The sequence below is a fragment of the Pongo pygmaeus genome, chromosome 6 (genome assembly GCF_028885625.2).
Source record: "Pongo pygmaeus isolate AG05252 chromosome 6, NHGRI_mPonPyg2-v2.0_pri, whole genome shotgun sequence".
NCBI lineage: Eukaryota > Metazoa > Chordata > Mammalia > Primates > Hominidae > Pongo > Pongo pygmaeus.
The window spans coordinates 138,708,315-138,734,678 of record NC_072379.2 but is presented as its reverse complement, the minus strand read 5'-3'; the positions used below and the strand labels follow the sequence as shown (position 1 = coordinate 138,734,678).

Sequence of the window (26,364 nt, the reverse complement as noted above, 5' to 3'; positions counted from 1 at the left end):
GGAAAAAGAAAAGCCTGGCTTAGCTTCAGGGGCATAGAGCCCCAGAGCAGAAGACCTTGACAGAGATATAGTTCACCCCCGTCTTCAGGAAGGTGAATGTCCATGACTTGAAATTGTCAGTTCATTATTTATTTATTTATTTTTTCCAGGAAAGGGCAGTTGGAACTCCCTGAGTGACCAATTCCAGTATTCTATTAACCTGATTGTCAAGAAATTCCTGGGCCTGGCTGAAATCTCGCCTGCTGTCATTCAAACTTGTTTTCTTTTACTCAATTCCTTTCTCTAAAACCTTTCATATACTTAAAGATAATAGCTGGGTCTCTTTAGCTTTTTCCTCACAGAGCCTGTTTTGTGTCACTGAAAGCATCTCCTCTCTCTCCTCTGAACTCTCTCTAGTTTCTCCCTATTTAAAAAAATGGTGGCAGTTAAAACTGAATACAGCTCTTTAATAATGTTCTCATTAGTACCGCGTATAAGAGAAAAACGACTTCAGGGTTCTTGCATCATCGTGAACCCCTGGAGGGCAGGAACCATGTCTGATTCATCTTTGTATCCCCTACAATAGCCGTGCAGTTCCTTAAACCTAGTAGGCGCTTCATAAATATTTGTGGAATTGACTGTTCCTTTTAATGCATCTAAGTTATAACTTACGCAGCCCTGGATTGGTGACTCATCTGTAGCTCGCATTCATTTCAGCCGTGAGTCTTTATTTTTCTTGTACTTGTATCTGGCATCCCTCACCCCAACAAAGCCACCTTCTGCTTGACTCCACTGATCACTTTGCATTTCACCCCTCAACTTCCAACTCTTTAGAATCTTGCTTAATTATCTCCCGTAGATCCGACAAACAGAATGCAGAGGCCATAAGTATAAAAACTTGAACTACACTTGAAAGAAGAGCGAGCACACAGAAGAATCTTGATGATTCAGAGCAGTGTCAGGTCATCATTTAGAAAGGACCGTTTGTCAAATTCGTTATAGATTCTGAGTCAGCTAAAGCCATACCTGTTTTACTAGGTTCTCCAAGGTGAGTGAGCTAGATGTTTGTGAGAGTGGTTACAAGTCAGACTTTCAGAGGGTAGTCCTCCCTCTCTTTGCTTTAAAGCCAATGGAAAAGGCAAAAGATGTAATGAATGACATCACTGCAGCTTGTGTTTTTTCTGACAGATATCTTTGCCCTTAGAAAGCAAGGCAGCAAACCTTTAAAACTCCAAAATAACTTTGTGGTTTTATAGCCACTTATTTCTGAATACAGCATTGAACAAATTTGTAATGTTGTTGAAAGTAGTCTGTTTTAACAATTCTTGACTAAATACTTTTGCCTTAGTAGGTTCTGATCAATTAAATGCCACTGTGTTTAAGCAGAATTAAGATTGATCAATTCTTCTGCATGTGTTAATGCTGTCGACTTTATAAAAACCTTTGTCACAAAAAGAATGCAGTCTAATATGTGAGTGGACAAGGGTATTTTTCCTCCAGGTGGTTCTGTCCATCCACAGTGAGAGATCACCATAGAACCTTCCATAACATTGACTACAAAAACACTTCTGGCTTCACACAGTTACAGATTTGCATCTTGATGAACAAAGGGTTTGTTTGTGTATTTTTACCATTTTCCTTCATACTAATATTTCCCTGTTGATTCAACCTATGGAATCGTTATTCCCAAGTAAAATCATTCGTCCAAGGGCTTATGATAAGAAGCCAGCTCTATACAATATAGAACTTACAGTTTCATAGCATTAAGGAAGCAAATTTTAATGGTGTTTGTGCCTGGATTTCTGTTAAAAGTCACAGGGTTATAATGCCAAGGTTGTGAGTATTAAATTTAAAAATTTTAAAAAGTCACAGAGCCGGGAGATTTGGAAAACTCCAGCTTATTGCCAGTTGTGGAAATGTGTTCTTTTAAAATTTGTTTATTTTGTATCTAATGAAAGATTTATAGGGCTCTGACAAAAACCAGCATGTACATTTTTGAAATTGTACAGAAAGACAGCAAGTTACACCTTCCTGAAGTCTGTGTCACGGCATCTACTCACCAGAATCTGAGCGGATAGCAGGGACTTCTGGAGGAAAGTAAGTGTCAGGGAAACTCGTGACAGGGAGAAGAAGCACCAAGAGAGAATGCACACGTGCTTTTGGCCTTTTCCCCTGAACCACTCACCTCTGCAGCTCCAGCACAGTATCATTACTATTATTCATTAAGTGTGACCTGTACCATCAGGAAAAGATTCATCAGTTTCATTATGTTCTGTTAACTGAGCCTGGGAGGTTCTCTAATGTATTACAGAAATGCTTCCACTGGTCAGTGGTTAAAGAAATTCTTTCATTTGCTTGTTACAGTGACTTACTCCAAAGAGGATTTAAGGCTGCTTAAATGGTTAAGTTTCCGATAGAGAGGGAAATTAATTTATGTAGATGAATTTTGTGGATAGCTTCTTTCCAAGGATGTCGGATAAGAGGTATTCCTATAGAAAGAGACAACAGCAAAGGCAAAGCTCTTGTGTTAGCTTAACAAGGTGAATAAGCAGAGTGCATAATGGAATTCATTTGCAATGTAATTTTTGCTTGGCTGGAGTGGTAAGCACAAAATAGACTAGCAGATGAGAATGGTAAGTGTTTGGGATCAGTTGTTAAAAGGTTTAAAAGGGGTTCTAATTCAAGTGACATTTTGTGGTGTGGAGAAGGGGACCGATATTATCAGAATGATACTTGAACAAGGTAATTTTTACTGGCCTGGGTATAATAGAAGGAACCCGACAGCCAAGGGTGGGCCATGCTGGGAGGCCTTGTGGTGCAGTGGAAGGCACTGCGGCCATGGAGATGGGGCAGGGCTGCTGTTGGGGTGGTGCAGGAGAACACGCATCGAGCACTTGTCAGCTTGCCTGGTCCAGGGGTTCAATAAATGTTGGTTTCTTTTTGCTTTCCTCCCCACACCTTATGGCAGTGATCTAGGATCAGGAAAAGGTGCTGGGATTGGCAATAGCTTGATGTTCTGTTTTTCTAAAGAATCTCTTTTTGTAGGCTCACTCGCATTTCACAGAATCCGACTGGGTCATAGTATAACCCTGGTGGGGTCTTCATGCATTGATATTCAGTCTTTGACACATGAGAATCGGAGGCCAGAGCAATGAAGAGGCTGTTCCAATGTTATGTGTGCTGGGGGAGCAGAGCTAGGGCTCTTCCTCTCCCTTCCCCTGTAGCAGTGTGCACAGAAGCCCCAGAACACTCCACAATGCCGAGTGGAGCTTTGCTAGGCTGCACTGCCAGGTGGGGCTCCAGGTATAGTGGTTCCTACCAGGCTGTCAGAGCCACTTCCTTTTTCCCCAGAGGCATACGGAAGCTCCTGAGTTCTGGTTCTCCTGGTCCCCTTGCAGCCCACAGTGCTGCACTGAGCCCCTCCTGCAGGGAGTGTTTCCCTCTGTCCCAGGGAAAGCAAGGCCACAGTGCCCTCAGTGGTTCCTTGTGTTTCCCTGAGAAAGTTCGCAGCTTGTCCCCATGAGCTACTTAACAACAACAACAACAACAAAAATCACAGGAGAGAAGTCAATACAATCATGATGAGTTTCACAGAACCTCAAAGCACTTTTAAGTCATTAAGCAGCTTTAAAAAAAAAAAAAGCTGATTTCCCAAGGTACGGTTTAAAGTCATTTTATCTCTTTGACATCACCAAAACTTGAGCCCTGCCTCTTGTTTCCAGGCATGACAGTCTGACCTCAGATAGGCTTCTGTTGTTGTAGTCTCTGTCTGGGGCTACTCCCCACCTGCCTGGGAAGCATTTCAGTCCAGATGAGCAGCATTTGAAATTAGTTGAACACTCAGACTTTCACGCTTATAAGACACAAACTAGGGAGTGAACTTGCCCTGACATTTGTGGGTCTTGGGTCAAGAGTGTGAAGCGAGGCCCCCAGTCTGCCATCCACCCAATTCTCTGTCTACTCCTGGTCTGTGTGTCCAAGCTGCGACCACTCCCGCCTCCCCTTGGACCTGGGGTGCCTCTTGCCCACCTTCCAGGTCTACATGTACACCCACAGGCCCTGGGAAAGGGCCTGGAAGCAGGCATGAAGCCTTTTGGGCAGGGAATCTCATGGCCCCAGGGACCCAGAGCCTGGTCTTGAAGAAGAGGGTGGGTGCTCAGCCTATGAATGGGCACAGCCCCTTTGGGGAGGGGTGAGCTTGGGCCTTGACCCAGTGAGGGTCAGGACTTGAGCCCTTGTTGCCCTGTCCTAAAGGCAGTACTGATAAGGGGACACCTTGCTTCAAAAATTGAAGCAACAAAGGAGGCAACTTGAAATGTTTCCTGTTTGTATGGCTGGTGGTTGCATTTCTGCATCCTCTGCTCTCCTTTTCCTCCTCAACCTTGGTCTCATACATATGATTGTTTCCTAAAGCAAAGTTGATGAAACTGACCCATTTCCTGTTGCTTGCCAAAGTAGTTCAGTAACCAGTATGTTCCTTCTGCTAGTGAAACCTGACAGAGAACCTGGTAATTCTGACAGCTGTTATGTTTTGTGGGTTTCAGCCACTGACTTTCATGGCCTTTCCTACCATCTTTCTTTGATGGCGTCTCTCCTCTCTGCTTCCACCTATTTATTTTTTCCCACTTGTCTACTGACAGAGCCAGGCTCCCTTACCTACCTGTTTATTCTTTGACTGTGTGTTCCTTGAGTGTGTATTTGCCTTGTTTTACTTGTAGGTGTGAAGGTCTAAGTGGATGTACACACAGAACCTTCTTTGGGGTATATTTGTGTAAGGGACTGTCTGGAAGAAGTGGTTCTTCAACCTTTTTGCCCTTCAGTTCTCTGGAGGGCGTGTTACAACAGATAGATGGGTTTCACCCCCAGAGTCTCTAATTCAGTAGGTCTGTGGTAGGCCTGAGCATTTGCATTTCCAGTTGAGGACCATTGTTTTGGAGGAGTACATTCAGAACAAAAAGTCAGAAATATTTAGAATCAGATGGTGGTTGTTTTGGTGAAAGCTTTTCTTGGATGTGAAAGAGTCAGGGACCTGGCCTTAGCATTCTTCGCAATTCTACTGCCTTTTGTGGCTGTGACTTCCAGAAGCCATAGGCTCATGCAGATCCAGCCTCCGGCCTTCCTCTCCTCTCACCTGCCTTCACGTCTTCTCAGGGAAGGTCACAAAGTGCAGGAGCCACTTTCTCTTGTTCATCCAGAGCCAGCTGGTCTGTGTAGTTCATCCAGTTTGGTCTTGGGGCCCCAGAATAAAATGGGCCAAATATCATCCTCACAATAGTAATACACTATTATTAACTAATATTTAAGAGCTCTATGATTTTCTCCATTTACAGAAGAGGAAATTGAGGCTTAGAGATATGAAATAACGTATGCAAAGACTCATAACAAGTAATTGGTAGAGCCAGAGTTTGAACTTCAGTCCACTTGTCGCCAGCGCATGCCCTTATCTTCACTGGCAGGTCACCCTGCTTCTTGCAGGTAAGTTAGAGTGATCCATGCCATGTACAAGACTGACCCCAGTAAGAAGGATCTGGGATCCTCCTTGGAAAAGAGGCAATCAAGCTGGAGACCAAAGGTGCTAACACAGATTTCTGTGACACTCCTGTTCCATTTGTCCTGTTCATCAAACAGGGTCAAGTGAGGTGGTGAATAGACAGCACTTGGACCCATGGCTGGCATGTAGGAATGTGGTAGAGGGCAGCCAAGCCACGAGTCCCCTTTGAGAGCAAAGCATATCAAATATTCAGGAATACTCTTACTGAGACCTCTAAGGAAAAACATATTATGGGAAGATGATCGTAACAGCTAATACTTACCACACACTTGCTATTGCCAGTTCTGCACTAAGATTTTACATGTGTGAATTCATTCAATCCCTGTAGTAACACTCAAAAGAGGTTCCACTTCCACAGTGTTACACAGAGGCACAGGCAGGTGAGGCAGCTCCTGAGTGCAGAGATGGGATCGACTCCAGGCAGTCTGAGTCCAGAGCTGACTCCTGACCACCAGCTGCACAGTAGAGACTCTTCCTCATCCCTCCTAGATGAGAGAGGGAAACTTGTAAATACATTGGTTCTTCTCCAATATAAATGATCTTTGTTTTCATCAAAATCTGGATAAGTATTTTAAAACTTGAGAGACCAATATCTGTTGCTTTTCTTAAAAGATAAGGTGATAGGACACAGGTTAGGCGTGGACCATAAGAGTGGTGAAGGGGTTAGCTCTATCCAGTGTCAAACCATAATGCTTCAGATTTGGGACAAAATTTGACAGACCCATCCATGGGGCAGAAGAGGGGAGCCAGATTTCAGGTTCCATAGTCTGTGAGCATTTAACAGAAGATGGAAGAGGTGCCGTGAGGCCATGGGGAAAGGAAGGCTGATTACCTGAATGGGAATGGCACTATATGAGAGCAATCTGAAAAATCTCAGTGGGTATCATCACCTTGCATCATTACACCAATGTAAATTCTGCCTGATTAAAATGTGAAGTTTGACAAAAATATGTTCAAAATACATTCAGTGTTCTGGGGACTCTCCTAGGTGCCAAGTGTACAGCATTGAGCAAAACAGATAAAACTCCTGCCCTGAAGCAGCTTGCGTTTTAGCAGATAAAGGCAAATATTCCACTTTTTACATAGCTTTTTTACAAAAGCTTGAAGGAAATGGAAGTGGATATTTATTAAACCTCTGGAGGAGTTGAAATTTCTAAGATTAGAAGCTATAGATGAACTCACAGAGGAAAATATTATTAGTCTTGTCAGCATAAACATTCCCTAAATGTTAAGGTTATTTACTATCATGAGTTATTCCTCAGTGTAATTCTATGTAACATTGAGGTTTGTCTAGATGTTAGGATAGGTCCTCCAAAGTAGATATACTAGGTCAAGGGATTTGAACATCTGTTGGGTTCTAGATACATTACCAGGTTAATTTCCTTGCCCAAGTTTAATACTTTTTTTTTTTTTTTTTTGAGACAGAGTCTCGCTCTGTCATCTAGACTGGAGTGTAGTGGCATGATCTCAGCTCACTGCAACCTCTGCCTCCTGGGTTCCAGTGATTCTCCTGCCTCAACTTCCTGATTAGCTGGGATTACAAGCACCTGCCACCACGCCCGGCTAATTTTTGTATTTTTAGTAGAGACAAAGTTTCACCATGTTGGCCAGGCTGGTCTCAAATTCCTGACCTCAGGTGATCCACCTGCCTCGGCCTCCCAAAGTGTTGGGATTACAGGCGTGAGCCACCGCACCAAGCCTAAAGTATAATACTTTTATATTAAACAAATCAAACCACCAAGATGAAAAATTGAGTTAACCCACCTGTTTGTCTGGGTGCTGCTCTCAGGCCTGGGCCCTGCTGTCATTCTACTCCTCTCGCCAGGTGACATATCATTCCCAGGTTTTCAGTGCTCCCTCTATCTGTTAGGGACTCCTAAAGTTGTATCTTTACCTAGACTTCTTTTTTGAGCTCCAGAGTCATAAAGCCATCAAGCTACTGGACATCTCTCTTTGGATATCTCATAGGGATCTCATCCTTAACACGTCCAAAGGAAATATCTTGGTCAACCCCCTGAAATATACTCCTGTTCTGGAATTCTTTATTTCCATAAACGGCACCTTCTGTCACCCAGTAGTTCACATCAGAAACCCAGAGTCATCCTTGACTTTGTTTTACTTAACATTTAATCCATCACCAAATTGTGTTGATTTTTGCCTCCCAGGTGTAGCCATTCTCATCATTCGCCATAGCTGTGTTCTCTAAAGTCACCAGGAACACTGAATTAGCGAATACTGATTCATTACTCCTAAGGGAGATACAGCGTTAGGTTCCTGTGAGCCTCTGGTCATATTTCCATTGACTGATCAATACGTAGTATCAGTTTCATTGGTGTAATAATGTTGTATGTTGGTAGATGTTGTACATTGGTATAGCATTACATAATGTTGGTGAGATGATGTTGTATGTGTGTTTCTGTTTAAACGTATATTTTAGCATATAGTTTTGATTAACATCAGACTCATGCCCAACAGCACTATAACTCATGCCTGAACGAGCTTATCTAACACATGCATTTCTCATAAGGCACATCACAGTCTTCTTGTGCTTAGGAGCACTAAGCAGCACTTTAGCACTGTGCTTGGGGACCATTTAAACAGCAAAATCACCAACAAAACACACCAAAATGCAAAAAAATGTGGCACTATATAGACAGTTGAAAGGGTACTTGTTTATAGTATAAGAGCTGAAACAGGAAGGCAGAGTGTCACCATTGTGGAGCTCAGCTGGGAATGTGTATGTTGGCCGGCTCAACTTTTTTGCTGCTCTGAGCATGCACAGCCATGACCAAAAGTGCCCTGAGTATTGACTTTGGGGTTACAAACACCTTTTAGTGAGTAGGTGAATTTGCAAATGTGGAATCCAGGAATAATGACGACAGACTGTTTATCGTGAAGCCATCCATTTCTGTCTCCACTGCCGTCCCTTGTCTGGGGGTTGGCAAACTTTTTCTGTAAAGGTCCACGTGGTGCATATTTGAGGCTTTGCAGGCCATCTGGTCTCTGCCGCAGTTACCCAAGTTGTAGAGTGAAAGCTGCACAGACAATACATACACGAGTCACATGGTGGGGGGGTGGTGTGAGGGGGGTATGCTCCAGCAAAATCTTATTCTTTTAGGAATAAGGCTTGGGTTTGAATTTGGTGTCCAGTCTGTAGTTTGGATCCCCGTAGCTAGCCTAAGCCACCATAATGTCTCATCTGGACTGGCTTCCTGACTTGTCCCTCCATGCCTGTTCTTGACCTTCCCAGCCAGTTTCCCATAGTGATATTAAGTGCACATTAGATCCTGTCACTATCACACTTCAGATGTCCAACTGCTTTCCATCACACTTGGAAGAAAATCCTGAATCCCAAACAGCGTGGGTCTCAGCACAGTCCTGGCTTGCTTCTCTGATCTCCCTGGACACCAGTCTTCCCCTCTGTTTGCCCCATCCTGGCCTCTTTCAGTTCTGTGACTGTTCCCAGCTGTTTCCTGCTTCAGCACCCTTTCCCACACAACAGTCTTCCCTTCCTGGAATGTTCTCCTGCCTGGCAGCCTGGTTAATTCATGCTCACTCTGTGGTCACACCTCAGATGTCACTTCCTCCAGGAGGCTTTCCCTGATCCTCCAGTGTAAATCAGATTCCCCTCTTCTCATCTCAGAGCACCCTCTTCTTTTCCTTCATGACACTTAACAATTTTCATGAACCCACTCATTTGGGCATATTTGTTTTCCACCTGCCTTCCCCATTAGGCTGCAAGCTCCATTAAGATAGAAACCCATCTGTGGTTGTCTCTGTGTTCTCTACCCCGTTACCGTCACGCACATTATAGACACTTCCGAAAACTTGGCAAATCAGTGAATGATTGTACAACATGCTTTTGTTCATACAGATTTTTGTATGAAACTGCAATCGAGGAAATTGCCACCCTTTTAGAGTGTATAGTATATCTTCAAAAATTGACAGTGATGATTAAAAGCAAAAGACATCTTGATAGGTGAGTTTGTAAATGGGTGTGCATGTGTATCCGTATTGTCAAAGGGTGATTCTGAGACAGACACTCTGCCAACAGGTATATCTGGTGTGAAGTTTTCTCCCTGGGACTTGAGTGCTGCATTCAATCCTGCTGGTCTCCCTTTTCCCCTAGAGCTTTGGAACTTTGCTGGTAACATTTTCACACGAGGAAGTGGAGGTAAAGTTTGCTTGAGGAGGCATTTCAGCACCCCTCTTAAAAATTGACTTTGCTCATTTCTTCTCTCAAACCATCACCTCATCTCTCTTAGACTTTGTCGGTGCTGGTTGTTCTTTCCACAGTGTTGCCACCGTCTGGGGAAGAAATCTTTGATTTGTCAGAGAATCATCTAAGCAATGAAGTTCCAACTTGGGGGTTGTTCCCAAGTCATTCCAGGAATCCTTCATGCCACTGATGGACAGGCCACTTAGCATATTTTAGAAAGGTAACAGATCATTTCTAAGATGACCTTCTTAGTAGTGAAACCTAAAGCCTTATGTAACTGCTTTTTTTATGTATTTAGTACAGAAATAACATTTTCTAATTAAAGGAAATCAGAAAACAAAGGCAAGCAAAACACTCCACATACACACAGTTAGTCTCTCTCTCTCTCTCTCTCTCTCTCTCTCTCTGTCCAGAAATGACCACTGTTACATCTCTTAGGTCTTTTTGTATGCATAGATATGTGTACATTGTTTTAACCAAAATGGTGTATTACTGTTTTGTTATCTGCTTTTTTTGGATGACAATCTCCAAGTTTGTATTTAATAAAGTTCATCTTATTTAATACCTTGTTTCTATTTGGATTTCCGTAACTGGCCCTCAAATACCCTTCGAGGCTGGTTTGTCGAAATCACCATCTAATCGAGTATCATGCCCTGTGTCTGGTTGTAACTTCCTTTTAGTCTCTTAATCCAGCACAGTCTCTTATTGAAGCAGCAGACCAGTTGCTGGTCTTGCCTCCAGAACCTCTGACCTGCTAGAGTGTGAGGTTGCTTCCTTATGGTGGGGTTAAGCTTATTTCTCCATCCTCTGATTTCCTGTATGGAAAGGCTTGCAGGATTCAAGTTGTTTTTGACTAGACCTCACCAGAGCTAATTCATTGTGCTTCACTCACTGTTACTAAAAAGGCCCACTACTGGGGATGCTGAGATTGACCCCTGGTCTAGGGCTATGACAGCCTGAACCCACCATCGTCCAGTTACACTTTCCCCCTAGAGACCAGCAAGTGACTTGTGTGGTATAACTTTGCATACAAATCGTTTACTTAATGGTTTTGTACCCAGTGGTCATTCTTGCCTGAACCATACCTTCCTTGGGTTTTGGGAAATGTTTCTGTAATTCTTTCATTTCTTCTATAAAGTAGAGCTTTCCTGCACTGCCTGGGGCCATCTGGTTACTGTGACACGTGGTTCCCACTGGAAAGGCAGGATCTGTGCTAATGCTTTCCCTTTCCCCATTAACTTTCACAGTAAGGAGTTTAATAACCACTTCATGTAGTGACATGTGGTTTTTTTTCTATCTTTCTAACATTGTACATTCATGGATTTTTATTGATTTGGTGTGTTATAATCATTACTCTTTTGTTATAACTTTTAGGCAGTGAGACCCCTTCAGCTAGCTCCTGTGACCTTTTGACAGAACTTCTATAATCTTGAAAAGCTGTGTTGATTCATGGCATAAATGCCCCAAGCTCATCTTGTACTTTTCAGTGGTATGGGACAATGGTATTACAGACTACAGTCAGGGTATTGGGGGTGGTTATTGCTACAGAGGTGACTTGTTTCTAGAGAATTTCAATGGACAAAGCTGGAAAATATATACTGTTAAAATTTAAGAGTTCAGGTGGACATGTCCAGTTTAGTTTTAAAATCCTTGTGCTCTCACTTTCCTTAGTAATTATTTTAACTCCCTTTTTCTGGTATGGAAAAATCTTTATTTTTTCTTTAACCTATAAATATAAAGAATATAGTTTCGAAATACCAATATTTGTATTACTACCAATATGAAACTACAGAGGAAAGTTTAATACTTCTTTGTAATTTTTGTTTTTTTCTTAAAATGCATTCCACTAAGGGTATGTATTAAAAATACTGTGTTCTAAAATTCCTAAAAATAAATTCTTCCTCAGAGAGTATGTCACCCAGTTTGATGTATGGTTAGGCTCATATCACTCAGTTTCTTTTCAGTTTAGGAAATTTTGAATGGAGCTTTTTTAAGATGGGTAATGCATTACGTGGCTGAAGGGTCAAAACTATGTAGATGTGGGCCAGGTGCAGTGGCTCAAGCCTGTAATCCCAGCACTTTGGGAGGCCGAGGTGGGTGGATCACGAGGTCAGGAGATTGAGACCATCCTGGCTAACATGGTGAAACACCGTCTCTACTAAAAAATACAAAAAAATTAGCCGGGCGTGGTGGCGGATGCCTGTAGTCCCAGCTACTCAGGAGGCTGAGGCAGGAGAATGGTGTGAACCTGGGAGGTGGAGCTTGCAGTGAGTCAAGATCGCGCCACTGCACTCCAGCCTGGGCGACAGAGTGAGACTTCGTCTCAGAAAAAACAACAACAACAACAAAAAAAACAACAACTAGGTAGATGTTTAATGTAGATTATGGGTATGTGAAAAATTGTTAAATCATTCTCTCTACATTTCTTTTGATATTGGAAAGTTAAAATAATTAAACAATATAGGGAAGTATACACAATGAAGTCTTAACCTGTGAACTTTGTTTTTTTTCTTTTTTATTATTTCTGTTTTGCAGATGAGCCCCATGCACTTTGTTCCCTCGTAGATAACCATTTTTCTTAGTATCTCGCTTAACCCTTGAGTCTTTCATTTTTAGAGCTTCTAGTGTGTGTATGGGTGTGTTCTTATTCCCTTACACAAAGGATAACATAACACATACAGTCTGTTGTTCTACGTCTTAACTTTTTTCTCTTAATAATACATTCTGGAACTCTGCATATTTGTACATAGAGTTATCTTCAGTCTTTTTTTATAACCTTAGAGTACTCCATTTTGTTGATGTGTGATGATGGCACAACAACATAATCTTGGATTGTGTCTAATCCTCTGTCTTTTCAAATCACCTGTAATAGATAACCTTGTAGACATGTCATTTAATACTTTTGTAGGTGCATCTGTGAAATAAAATCCTAGAAATGGGATTATATAGTCAAGGGACAGATACATCTGTCATTTTTTAAAGTTACTGACAAATTCTTCCTGTAGGGTTTATAACGTATTTTACTCATGCAAGCAGTATGTGAAAGTGCCTGTTTCCCTAGAACATCACCCATGGAATCTGTTGTCAAACTTTTGGATTTTTGCTGGTAGGTGAGAAATGATATTTTGTTATAGCTTTAATTTATATTTCTTTTATAAGTGAGGTTGATCATATTTTCATGTATTTAAATGTCATTTTGTGTTTATTTTTATGTGGACTGTGTTTTGAATTTCAGACATTTTCCCACTGTGTTGTTGGTCTTTTTCTTCTTTATTCTGAAAGCTCTTTACATATTGTCTTTGCTATGAGTTGCATTTTTTTTTGCAGTTGATCATGCATGTTTTGATTTACTTAGTGGCGGTGGTTTGCCCTTTGGAAGTCTCTTTCATTTTATGTAGTCAAATTTATTTTTTTATGGCTTCTTTATTTTTAGTCAAAGTTGGAGAGGCTTTGCCTGTCTCATATTTTTTAGTTCCTTTGGGTACTTTTGTAATTTCACTTTTTTCTGTTTACATCTTGGTACGTTTGGTGTTTCTTCTAGAGCAGCAGTTCCCAGCCTTTTTGGCCCTGGGGACTGGTTTCGTGGAAGACAATTTTTCCATGGACTGGGAGTGGGGGTGGTTTCAGGATGAAACCGTTCCACCTCAGATCATCAGGCATTAGTTAGATTCTCATAATGAGCGCACAATCTGGATCCCTCGCATGTGCAGTTCACAATAGGGTTCATGCTTCTGTGAGAATCTGATGCCGCTGCTGATCTGACAGGAGGCGGAGCTCAGCCGGTAATGCTCACTCACCTGCCACTCACCTCCTGCTGTGTGGCCTGGTTCCTAACAGGCCAGAACTGGTACTAGTCTGCGGCCGGGCCAGGGTGGGGTGGGGAGTGGTTGGGGACCCCTGTTTTAGAGTATGTTCTGAGGCTTGGATGCAACTTTATATTTTTTCAATACTCAATTGTCCCAACATTATTTGTTTAAAAGTTTGTATTTTTCCCATAGTATCATAATCCCTACTTTATCATGTACTAAATTCCTATAGGTCTGGGAGTCTATTTCTGGACTCTATGTTTTTCCATGGGTTGATCTGTTGTTAATGATTGAAATGTATATCGTCTTTTCATATCTGAAAAGACTAGTTCTCCCTCGTTGCTCTTCTCCTTCAGCCTTGTCCTGGCTATTCTCCATGTTTGTTATTCCATATGAACTTTAGACCCAACATTCTTGATTCCAGAAAAAAAGCCTGTTGGTATTTCCATTGGGATCACGTTAAATTTACAAATTTCTTAGGAGGAATTAACATCTTTACAAGGTTGAGTCTTCCTGTCAAATATCATGTTTTCTATGTGTTCTTTTTTTGTGTGTACTTTAGTAATGTATAAAAGTTTTCTGTATATAGATTATATACATGTCTTAAGTTAATCCTTGTAAATAATATCTTTCATTATCTCCTCTTGTTTGCATATGAGGACTACTTATTTCCACATGTATTTTTGACAGCTTTATTGAGATATAATTCACGTAATTTACCCATTCAAAGTGTATAGTTCAGTGGTTTTTAGGATATTCACAAATTGTGCAAACATCACTACTATCTAATTTTACATTTTTGTCACCCCAAAAAGAAACTCTGTACCCATTAGCAGTCATTCCCTCTTCTCAACCTCCCCCAGCCCCTGGAAACCACTAGTCAACTTTCTATTCAAGACGTTTTCTATAAATGGAATCATGCAATACGTGGTCTTTTGCAGCTGGCTTCACTTAGCTTGTTATCAAGGTTCATCCATGTTGTAGCATGCCTTTTTTAGGATAGCCATCCTTGTGAGTGTGAAGGGTACCACTGTGGCTCAGATTTGCTGATTTCTATATGTATTTAGTTCTCTTTTGTGAGATTTCATGAGTGCAGGAGGCCGGCTTTCAATTCCGGATCCCCAGTGCCTCCCAAAGTGTTGGCAAATATTTGGAACTCAATAAATGCTTATGGAATGAATGATTGGATTCAGTATACTTCTAGGCCACCTCTACATTTTAAAGTTAAAATGTAGTTTGGCATATATAAATTAATTTTTATCTTTTTCTAGGTGAAACATAATTAGAGGGTGAGTTTTTCCTCCGGGAAAGCCTGGTAAAAGCAGTTTTGTCTGATATGTGGTTTGTGATGGTCAATATTCCTTTTTCTTACATTAAAATGAATGATTGAGAGTTGCTGGTGCATATGTCCAAGTGTCTGTGTCTCATCTTTTCAGGAGGATGATTTTTAGCTCTAGATTCTATTGTTATTGAAAACTACTTAGTAATATGTATAAGATAGAGGTGAGAAATTAGGTAAATTTCTGGGCCTGGGAAAAGGGAGTTTTGAACGAGATGGATCAGTTCATATGTATTTTACAAGTTCTAAGTTTACCAAGGGCTGTGTTCCAAAACTACTTTTGTAAGCTAGTTGTGTGGACACATCACAGTTAACAATAAAGTGCTATCAGCTAAGATTTGGGTTTCAAGCTTGCCTTAAAGGAGATAGAGTATAGTTGATGCATGTGTGAGAGCAGGGAGTGTATGGGAACTCCCTGTACCTTCCACTCAGTTTTGTTGTGAGACTAAAACTGCTCTACAAAAATAAAGTCCGACTGGGTGCAGTGGCTCATGCTTGTAATCCCAGCACCTTGGGAGGCTGAGGCAGGTGGATCACCTGAAGTCGGGAGTTCAAGACCAGCCTGACCAATATGGTGAAACCCCATCTCTACTAAAAATACAAAAATTAGCCAGGCATGGTGGCATGCACCTGTAGTCCCAGCTGCTTGGAAGGCTGAGACAGGAGAGTTGCTTGAACCCGGGAGGCAGAGGTTGCAGTGAGCCGAGATTGCACCACTGCACTCCAGCCTGGGTGACAGAGCGAGACTCCGTCTCAAAAAAAAAAAAAAAAAAAAAAAAAAAAAAAAAAAAACTAAATAAAGTCTAGTAATTTTTACAAAGAGTGAGAGAGAACACAGCTGAAATAAATATACTTTTTAGGAAAAGGGAAATAATTAAATATCAGAAAAATAATATTGAAGAAGAAATATTTCTCTTTAATGTCAGTGTTTGAAGAAAGGTCTTTTAATTAAATCAGATCATGTGTGTGCACACACATGTGTGTTTGCAGGAGACTTTTGAACACTATCCAAGGATTTTGAGATTGACAATACTGGATTTTTATATTGCCCCAATTTTCTTTCAAAATATGTGACTGTTAAGATTATTATTACTCTTATATTATTAGACATGTTTGGGTTGGGGATAGGAAAAAGACAGAGGGAGATTGATTGGTTGACTGACTCATTCGTTCATTGGTTAAATGGGACAGACTGATTTCTCTAACTGTCTGAGCCTGAGAGATGGGGAAGGTAGAACATGGCTCCGAAGAATATGCATTTCCTGTAAGAAAACATTTGTCTGAAAGGAATTATAATAATTGGGAATTAAGCTGTATGATACAGAAGCAGTATCTGAAGGGTAGATGGATAATAGAAGGTAGCTGTGGTGCAGCTCGAATCCATGGCTGGAAAGCCACAGGAGGCAGATTTCCACCAGGCCGTAAGGAAGGATACTGTACCGAAGCCCTCCATATGTGGACACCCATGGGGCCTGTGATTTCTCTGGTACTGGAGGTATTCCAGATGAGTGCCTTGTGAAAGGATTGCCGGAGACTGGGATCCAGCAGAACATGGATGTGGGACCAAAGCATCTTTAAGGCTTCTTCTGAGAGAGGCTGGTAGTTCTGAGCATGTTTACAGTTCCATTGAGGGAGAAGAAAGGAAGAAACGGGGAAAAGAGTTAGGTGGGGATTTTCCCTGTCAGCTCAGGAGACCTTGTTTCTCTTCAGAGAGAGCAGGATGGTAGAAAACAAATTGTTTTTTGTTTCACGGTCTGTTTATTAGTAGATTATTGGTTAAGATGCTTGTAGCTGCAAGGGACAGAAACCAACACAAAGTGTGTAAACAAAAGGGAAAACTGACTGACTGGTTAACAAGAAGTTCTGAGGTTGTCAGCTCCAGGGTTGGTTGTAAAGAACTGACGTTCTTTCTGTATCTCTGCCCCATGGTTTGTGGTATGTTGGTCTGATGGCTGCCACAGTTCTAGGCATCACATCCAACTCAACAATGTCCATGGGAAAAAGAGCATCTCTTTAGAGCAAGAAAACCTTTTCCAGAAGTTTCTTGCAGACCTCCCTTCACACCTCATTGACCAGGCTAATGGCATGTGCCAGCGCCTAAGTCAAATCATTGACAACAGAAAGAAGATGAGCCCTGACTAAGTTAAACTGACAAGGATGTGCGTCCCCCCATGCCGGAAGTGAGGCCGTCTTCCCTGAGAGTCAGTATCTGAACAGAAAGATCACCCAACGCATGTTGTTTTTAAAGTACTTATGGAGATCTCTGTGCCCTGGTGGTATCATCCGTATGAACCATCTAGGCTGTAGTCAGGGAATCAGAGACTCGCTATGTGATCTCCAAGAAGCCGTATCACCTGTGTCCTCCGTAGCAAGAGAGCGCATTGGAAGGCCCTCCTAGCTTTGGAATTCCGTCATCATCTCTCCTTCTCTCCCTTTCAGCTCCCCTCCCACTGCCCACAGAGGCTGCCGTGTGGCAGAGGAAGTTTCTTATCAAGTCCTCAGTGATCTATGTAAAGAAGAGATGGTGTTTTCCCAGGCCCTTAGCACTTTGTTCTGTTGGTTTCACAAACTAATTATTGTTCAGAATTTAATTTTTAGAAAATTTTAATGACTTTTTTAAGAGGTTTAATTAACATACTGCACACACACACTCTCTGTCTATCTCACACACTTAGCTTTTCTATGTGTATATACATGTACATGTATCTATATTCTAACCTGGCTTTGGTGGAACCAGCTTTCTTGCTCTGTACACAGACCCCTTCCTGCTGCTCATTTCAGCCCTGATGTGGTGGAATGTGTCTGAAGCATGCGTTTCTAGGTCTTTTCCTTATGGCCTCCACAAAGTGGTCTCGATGGCCCTCAGTTCTGTTCAGCAGTAATGCAAAGTGAAGATGTTTCTCTAACTCAAAGTGAGATGACATTAATTGAGCGCCTACCATTTATGCTCCTTCTATCGGAGACTTAGATACAATATTTATGCTTAAAGTGGCTCTGAAATTAAAGGGCAAGGCCTGAGGTCCAGTATCTCCTCTTTCTAGCCCTCCTGTTCAGGCCTGTTTAGCTGCTTTCTCCCCACTTCCAAAGGGTGTCTCTTGGGAAGAAGCAGAACTGTCCCCTAAATTGGAGCAGATAGCAGCCCGGGGCCTCAAGCCCCTGCTTCCCTTTGTGTTGTGCACTGGCTCCGGCGTGGCGCCCGTCTTTGAAGTCAGGTGGAAGCCCCACAGGCAGGGCTTCTGCCCTCCTGCTCTCTGGCCATTCAGCACAACCTTTAGTCTAGGAAAAGTGCCAGTCTTCATTTCCAAGTATCATATCTCCCTAAATGGGGCAATCTGCTTTAAATGCCTTCTCCACTGGCGCCTTCCCCATCTCACAATTGGCATAATTAAAGGGAAAGGCTCACCTCCTTTGCTGCCTGTGTGTGCTGGGTCAGGGCGTTGGCTGGGGGCCGCTGGTGTGTATGCACGCCTGCCCTCGCAGAGGCACTCCCGCCCTCGCAGAGGCACTCCCTTGGCCCTCCAGCCCTTGAGTGGTCATTTTCAGAAATGTTCAGAGCCACTTTGCAAGCATACACTTTACCTTTGCGTTTTCCCTACTGTGCTCAACTCAATAACAGGCAAACTGGTTACTATGATCCATGAAGCTTTTTGTATCTTGTTGGAAAAAAATGCACTCTGAACTGAAAGATAATATCCCTCGATGTTTCCCAGTCAGAATTTGCTTTATGACTCATGACATTTGGTGTTTCTCCATGAAGATTTCCCCCTTCTCCTCGTCCACTCCCAGCTTCAGGTGTGTGTGATGGTGTGGTTCATCCTTAGAGAGTCACCACTGGTCCCAAGGAATGGTGTGACATGTAGGAAGGCTCCCGTGGTTGCTGGTCCCCTCTGATCTCCAGTTCAGCTGCCACGCCAGCGCCCTCGATTAAGCTCCTTTGGAACCTGGGTTTTTATTACCTGCCACTCAGCTTAAAGCAGAGGCCTCTCAGAGGGCATGCCTGGTAATGCAGCTGCCCTCTGTTCTGCGGAGGCAGCCTCAGTCTCCATCACCTCCCTCTCAGAAGTCAGTCTCTCACCAGCATTGGGGGGCCCACTGTGTGCAAAGCCCTGGGCCCAGTGGCTCAGCCAAGAACAGAATAGAAAACAGCCATGCCCATCTGACTACTGTAAAGAGGGACAGGAGAACCTTGGGACAGAGGCACACCTGTGCTTGCCCAAGCCTACCTAGACCAACCTCTTGTGGGATGTGCACTGGGAATTGATTTCCCAATGGTGGGGACAAACTTGTGCTCATTTCTGCCTTGTTTATCACCTAGATTCTCTTTACAATGACATCTAATGTGCAGAAGTCCAGCCCGTAGCAGCAGCATTGGAGTAATGTGGGAAGTTCAGGAATTTTGAGCCTGGAAAGTCCTGGGAAGGAAAATCCCTCATGCTTCAGCAGGGCTGTGTGGCCGATTCTCCATGTGCTTCAGCAGAGTTTTCTTTCTCTTTTTTTTTTTTTTTCAGCTGTGAGAAAAGCAGTGCCAGCTGTTTGGTAAAATATGGGTCAGTGAGAAATAGGATTTGCTTTATAGAAGTTAACTTTGGAGAATCGTGTCCTCAAAAAGAAAAGAAGTCTAAAGATAGGAGGACTGAGGGAATCCTGGGTGTGGTGGTCCTAACCCCATAAGTTAGTCTGGGGTGCTTTCAGGAAGATTTTGGTTTCCAGCAGTTCAGAAGGGAGGTGGGCATGATTTGGTGCAGAAGAGGGAGAGGTGAGGGAGAAAATCACCTGCAGATACGTTGAGTAGTGATAAACCATGAGACAGACTCTGCACAGCCGGACAGAGGGCATCTTATTAGAGTAGAAAAGAATAGTATTTTATTTTGCCGTGGACAAGACAGTTTGGGGAGTGGAGAAGAGCTCCCAGGGTGGGCGATGACAGGCGTCTGGGGGACACTGGAGCCAGTGGATGCAGCAAGCAGCTTGGACTTCAGTCCCTTTTCTAGCAAAGGAGCTGCCCCTGTGGGGTGGGGAGCTGAGGAGGTTGGAGACCATTTGAAATAGCTTCTGAGCATGTGTGTGCACACAGGCACGTGCACGGCTGGTGTCTCTTAGAGAAAAGGCATTTAGAGAAAAGCAAGGTTGTGAGTGGCCTGAGAGCAGTTACAATTGATTTTGAATATGGAAGGAATTCTACCTAATCCAGAGAATACACAAAGTATACTTTGGAAAGGGGCAGTAAACTTTTCTGGCTGGCCTGCCTTCCTCCCTCCCTTTCTTCTTCCCTTTCTCTCTTCTTCCCTTCCTCCCATCCTTCCTTCCTTCTGTGATCTTTGTGGAAGAGCAAGAGCTATTTGTATGTAGTAATTATAAATTTGGTACTTACATAGAATTTCTCAACATGTTTCTCAGAGAGTAACATGATCCCTGGGAGAATCTGGAAGGTCTATCTTTGGGGTGTCTTGTGAAGAAGATTGTGATTCTTATGACATCTGCCTCCTCCAGCCCTTAGTCATTAATTATTTACTCTCATATCTCTCAATGCATGCAGTTTAGTGCCTAGCACTAAGTGATGGTTAGTGTGCATGGTTGGCCCAGCAGAAGTATGTTTGTTCATCCATCCATCCATCCATCCATCCATCCATCCATCCATCCAACCATCCATCCATCCATCCATCCATCCCTCCCTCCAAATAAACCATTCATCAAATAAGGGAAACTTCCCCAAAGGTCCCAGCTGTTCTCTCTCCCCTTCTCATAGGCTGTAACTGGGTAACATGCCTAGCCCAGATCGTTCACTCCCAGGCACAGCAAACAATTAGCTTAGACTAGCCAGGATTGGTTCTTGAGTCACACAAAGGGGAGGTGGAAGGTGGTTGGAGGTGGTAGTGGGGAGAGTGACATCCATCTAAACTAAATCCTGTCTCTCCAGAAGAGAAAGAGGGAATGGCTATTAGGAAGGCAACTTATAGTGTCGCTTCAACATGTTCATTTTTTTTTTAATGTTTCACTCTGGTTGTATAATGTTTTTTAACTATGCTATTCTCTAAATTTGGCTATGTTTGGTAATTATTTTAATTAAGTTCTATTTGATTATTTGTAATTCACCTTGTTCTACAACTTTTGATTGATTTTATAGTATAAATACGTATACTGCAATAAACCATATGATACATAAAAGAATTTAGGACAGGATCAGGATAAATACAAATAAATATAGAAGTTCAAAGTTAGGAAGAAAAAGAATTACAGATATGCAGACAATAAGTCCCTTACATTGCTACTTAGCTGAGCTTCATAACATCAAAGAGAAAAGGCAAATGTGGTCGCTGCGGTAATTCTTGCTGTCAGAGAAGGAAGGCGTACCAGGTCCCCAAGAGGAGCAAAGATTTTTTTAGTTCTTTTCAACTAAATTTTGCATGTGGACTTTTATCTAGGAAGCACTGAGAGGTATCATGAACAGGGTGTTTGGCATCCCCACAACAGATGAAAAACTGGGTTCTTACAGCTCTTCTCACAGCAGTCCTCATTGGAAGCTCAAGGCCTAACATGAAAATGCAACTCAGCAAATGTCATTCCCCGGAAGGCCAAAATAACAGGTCTGAGTACTTCTTCTTATCCTTCTACTGGTTTGATGCAACACAAAGACCCAAAACACCCAGCAGAACTGCCAGTCTACGTGCCTATCAGACAACCTTCAAGACCATTACTTTTTATTAACTGGCGTGTGCATGCATGTGTGTGCCTGTGTGTGTAAATATATCTGTATATTTATGAATAGATATATACATCCAAAATACTATATATATAGGAAGAGATCATTTGAGGGTAGATTCCATTGCCCACCATGCTGTATTCTAGCTCACCAACTGAGGCTTTAGGAATCGACCTGGTAAGGTTGACATCTGTGGAAATTAAGGCCTCTATTTAAAATGCTCACAGAGGAGAGTTCTATTTTTGTAAATAGGATAATTGGGTGGAAAACTGTGCTAATGTCTGTCTTTATTTAACCACTCCAAGGGACAAAGCCTAACTGCTAAAACCATGAGGCCATAACCAAGACACCACCATTTACCCAGGGACACCGTCATCTCTATACCGCAATTTTAAAAGAGTACGGAGGTCAGAGGCCAGACAGTTGGTTTCTGTATTAATGTCTCCAGGGGATGAACAGAGGGTGAGAAGGAGCAGATAGAAAGAGGCAGGTCTGGACGGGAGGTTGGAGAGCGGTCAGCGATGTTCTCCCAGCTGTCAGGAATGTTATGTGGGAAGAGGTTAGGGAAGAGAGTTAGGGGAAATATCAAATGAGGGAATGACTGTGTCCTGGCAGAGGTGTTATTTCCTCTAAACCACTTTTGATGATCTTCTGTCCTTGTGAAGTTGTTGGGAGTGGACAGTGCCAGGACAGTATGAACTGTTGTGCGGCATGGCGGATACCAGAGGAAGGTGCAGGGAGCAAGCATTTATAGAGCCTGCCACTATTTCACCTGCTGACCTCCTTTGAGAGGCAGTATTAGGAAATGGTTAGAGTGCAGCTGTGTAATCAGAGGCTCTAAGCTCGAGTCTTCTCCCAGCAAACGAGGATAACAGTGGCGTCTTACCTCAGACCTGTTGGGAGCTGTCGTGAACACGTCATCCACGCCCAGTAAATGCTAGTTAACACGATGGCCATCCAGAGAGCTTTCTTAGCCTGAAGTGAAGTAGATCTCAGGCTCTGCATTTTCCAGCAGGGTAAACTGAGGCATAGAGCGACAAATTCACTTGTGCAAGATCTTTTATCTGGTAAGTGTCAAAGCTAGGATTCAAGCCAGGTTTTCTAGCACTAAAGCTTATTGGTTTTTTCTGTTCCATGCTGCCTGAATTTATAGGTAACTCACCTGTGTCTTATAACCCAGACACGTGACATGGGCCGTGAACCACAGCGCCTTTCTGGGTCCACTGTGCTGGTGGATAGCTTTCTGTTCATGATAATCACGTCTGATGAGCTTGGCAGTGATTTGTATGATGACAGTGACCATCCAGCAGTATGTTAAGGAGTCTGGGTCAGGAGGGACTTTCTTCATTTGTTTTTGCCACATCACCCAGAAAACATCCCTGTAAAAGAAGGCGGTTTGATGAACTTGGAGGAACTCCCCAGCACTCTAATTGTGACCATGACAATTGTGACAGTTTTTCCTTCACACTGTATTCAAGGTCAGGTTTTTGTTCTTGGACCTTGTTAAATCGAGGATAGTGGGCTTGAATGACTTGGTGTATCATGGAAATAGCCTCATGTGGTGTAAGCTTCTGCCTGGGGTCACCAGCTGCTCCCACAAAGCTGAGTAGCCAGTAATTTCTTACAAATCTTTTCATATTAATAGAAAAATGGAAAGCAGATGGTGGGCCAGGAGGAGTGCTTTTTCTTTGAGGCTTTGAGGGCCTGTCAGGGGATGAATTTTGTGCCCCCTCCCCACTCACATGTTGAAGTCCTAACCCCCAGTACTTCAGCATGTGACCTTATTTGGAAATAGGGTCATTGCAGATGTGGCTAGTTAAGATGAGGTCCCACTAAAGTAGGGTGGGCCCCTAATCTAGTATGACTAGTGTCCTCATAAGAAGGGGAAATTCAGACACAGACACGCCCACAGGGACCATGGCTCATGAGCACAAAAGCAGAGACTGGGTTAATAGGCATAGAAGCCAAGGAACAGCAAAGATTGCCAGCACCTACCGGAAACTAGGAGAGAGGCATGGAACACATGGTCCCTCACAGCCTCAGAGGGAGCCAGCCCTGTCGACACCGTGATCTTGAACTTCTGGCCGCCAGAACTGTGAGATAATAAATTGTGTTGATTATGCACCCCAGCTTGTGGTGCTGTGTTATACTAGGCCAAATAAAGTAACGTAGGGCCCATGGAAAAACAGTGACTTACCAACTCCAGAAGAAAAGCAAGAGCCCCTCCTATGCTTTGGTTAAAGTTTCCATCGGAGCGTGGGAGTCTGGATGTAGGGCTGAGGGTTCCAAAAGTGTCATAGAAAGCAGAGAAGTGGCTCAGATGGGCAGACCAGCTTCCAAAGAACACGGGTGTTCTGTGAAGGTCATTGTGTGGAGGTGACCTTTTCCCTCACTGAGTTTTTTAGAGAAAGCAATTTTGTCCTTTCAGGTTGGAAAAATATTTTCTTCAAGACCACAAAGTGACAGTTAAAAAAAAAAAAAATTGGCCACCTGCAAGTTTAAATGTCACCATCTAGAACAGCTCTGCCTGATAGAGCTTTCCGTACTGATATTTCTCTTGGTCCACCCTCTCTCCCATGGTAGCTACTTGCCACGTGACCAGTAAGCACTTGAAATGTGGCCAGTGGGGCCGAGGAACTCAGTGTTTTATTTTAATTAATTTAAATGTAGCCACTTGTGCCTGCTGGCTAATTCTATGTGTTGGTCAGTATGGCTCCAGATCACCAGAACAGTGGTGGAATGGGGCCCAAAGGAAAAACCAGGGGTGCCTGGATATCCAGTGGAGGCCACAGGAGGGTTGGGGCTGACGGGTCACCCTGACTTGGCTAGTGCCCTCGTGTGTGGTCTTGTCCTCAGCGACAGGGACCTAGGTGGGAGTAAAAGTGAAGTAACACAGGCAGAATTTTCTGGATGCTTTACTAAAGAGATGCTCAATGTGAGGCTTTGTCTGCCGTTCCTTCTCTGAGCCCAAAGTATCTTCGACTGGTTTAGGGCTCGGTAGAGATGGGGTAGATTAAGACACTTGAAGAGAAGCGAGGAAGCTGGGTCTCTGGATATGGGCAGACCCAGATGTTTCTTTACAGGTTTCAAGTGCCGACCCTTGATGTGCCCAGAGGGGCCGCTAGTCCTAACGCTAGGAGGGTGGGAATGTCCAGATGCAGACCACCTTTTCCGAAGCTGGGAGGGTTTCCCCTGAGTCTGTCGTACTAGACTTATTGATTGCAGATGCCTGACAAAAGCTACTGAGGCTCACCCACCTCTGCGTTCTTCGCAGTTGCCACCCTGCCTCCAGCCCCTGAATCAACAGCTGCTGCAGGGAGTGTGACCGGAGGATGCCGTTTGGAGAGCATTCCCATGGGACATCTCAGAATCTGAGATGGAACCCCAACTGGGCAGTATTTAGTGCAGTTTCACACTGAAAAGGGGTCCCTGTGACTGATTTGGCCAGCCCTGGACAAATGAGTGTTGTCATTGTATCACCACCGGCTTTGGCTCAGCGCCCAGTATAATTTAAAAATTGCCTCTTTTTCTAGCTCTACTTAGTTATCATTCTGATTTCAGAAAGAAACAAATGGTTCACCAAGTCTTATAATATCTCTAACCCTGAGACAAGCGAGGGGTGTGAGGCAGAGACACACTATGTCAGGCTAGAGCCTGCCTGTCCCCTGGCCCACGTCACCCTGGCTGTCTGGACTCTGAACAGTGAAGGGATGGCCTAGAAGGAAGGAGCTGAGCCACCTGACTGAGTGGCGAGGCTGGTGGATGTGCAGCGGAATTCCTGGCATTGAATTGGAGGGCAGGAGTTTTAGTTTGAGTAGAGGTTAGGAAGATAAAAGAGGTGCGAGAAACCTGTTGTCAACCTCCAGCAGATTTGGTAGCTTGTGCCACATGTGCAGCATCATGCTTGGGGACTCAGGGGACATCAATAAGTAGTCAGTAGCTGATGCTTATATTGGTAGTGCCTACAGTGTGCCAAGCCCAGTTCTGAGCTTAATACTTTACATACATTAGCCCACTTCAGCACAATCTCTGTCTTTTCCAAGCACTCTTAAAGTCATTGCAGGCAAGATTAAACCAAGCAACAAAAGACATCAAGCGATGCAGGGTAATACGTAATGAGCACTGTTAGGCCCAAAGAGAAAACCCTGAGGTCCCCAATGACGAGGGATGCATCATTTGATCTGGGGTTTGAAGGATGGTCTTGATTTGGAAAGGTGGCCAGGGAGCAAGCTCGAGGTTGCCCCACACAGGGGTGCACAAGGCCCGGCTGGGGGACAGTGGGTGTCTCACTTGGGCTGACTGGAACAAGTTACAGGTCACAGGTTTTTTCATTTGAATGTAATTATTTGACTGTAGTAGCCATCAGCAGATGGAGAGTTCAGAGGGACTGCACTGAAATAATGAATAATTTGCAGATGCAGTCGGTAGCCCTGGTGTCTTGGTGTGCCTTTCTGTTCCAGCAGGATGCGTGCGAAGAGTGGCTCCCAGCCCCATCTGCTCTGCTCCTCCTGGCTCAAGCTTTGCTTTAATAACCTGTCTGTCACCTATTTACACGAGGTCATCCAGCTCCTCTTTTTCTCCTTTTCTGTGTTGAAATAATCGTGGCTGCTACTTGCTGTGAAAGACTTAACTAGTAGTGGGTAGGATTGACCTCTCAATTCGGTAAACATCTACTGAGTCCCCAGGACAATGCTTGCAGTGAGCGTGCAGAGGAGGAGGTGATTCCAGCCGGCAAGTGGAGGCAGAGCTCGAGCCAGCAGGCCTGGCCAC

At 43.4% G+C, this 26,364-nt stretch overlaps 1 protein-coding gene across 5 annotated transcripts in view; it reads left to right on the top strand.

Moving 5' to 3' along the window:
• Positions 1–26,364, top strand: part of HIPK2 (homeodomain interacting protein kinase 2) — a 220,551-nt gene that overhangs the window by 5,877 nt on the left and 188,310 nt on the right. Inside the window, exon 1 of one of the 5 annotated variants that reach the window (XM_063667882.1) lies at positions 9,949–9,969. The exons of the other annotated variants lie outside the window; for them this stretch is intronic. The gene's annotated coding sequence lies outside the window, so the exon portion shown is untranslated. Of the gene's footprint in view, positions 1–9,948; positions 9,970–26,364 lie in introns of those variants that run through there. 5 annotated transcript variants of the gene reach the window in all.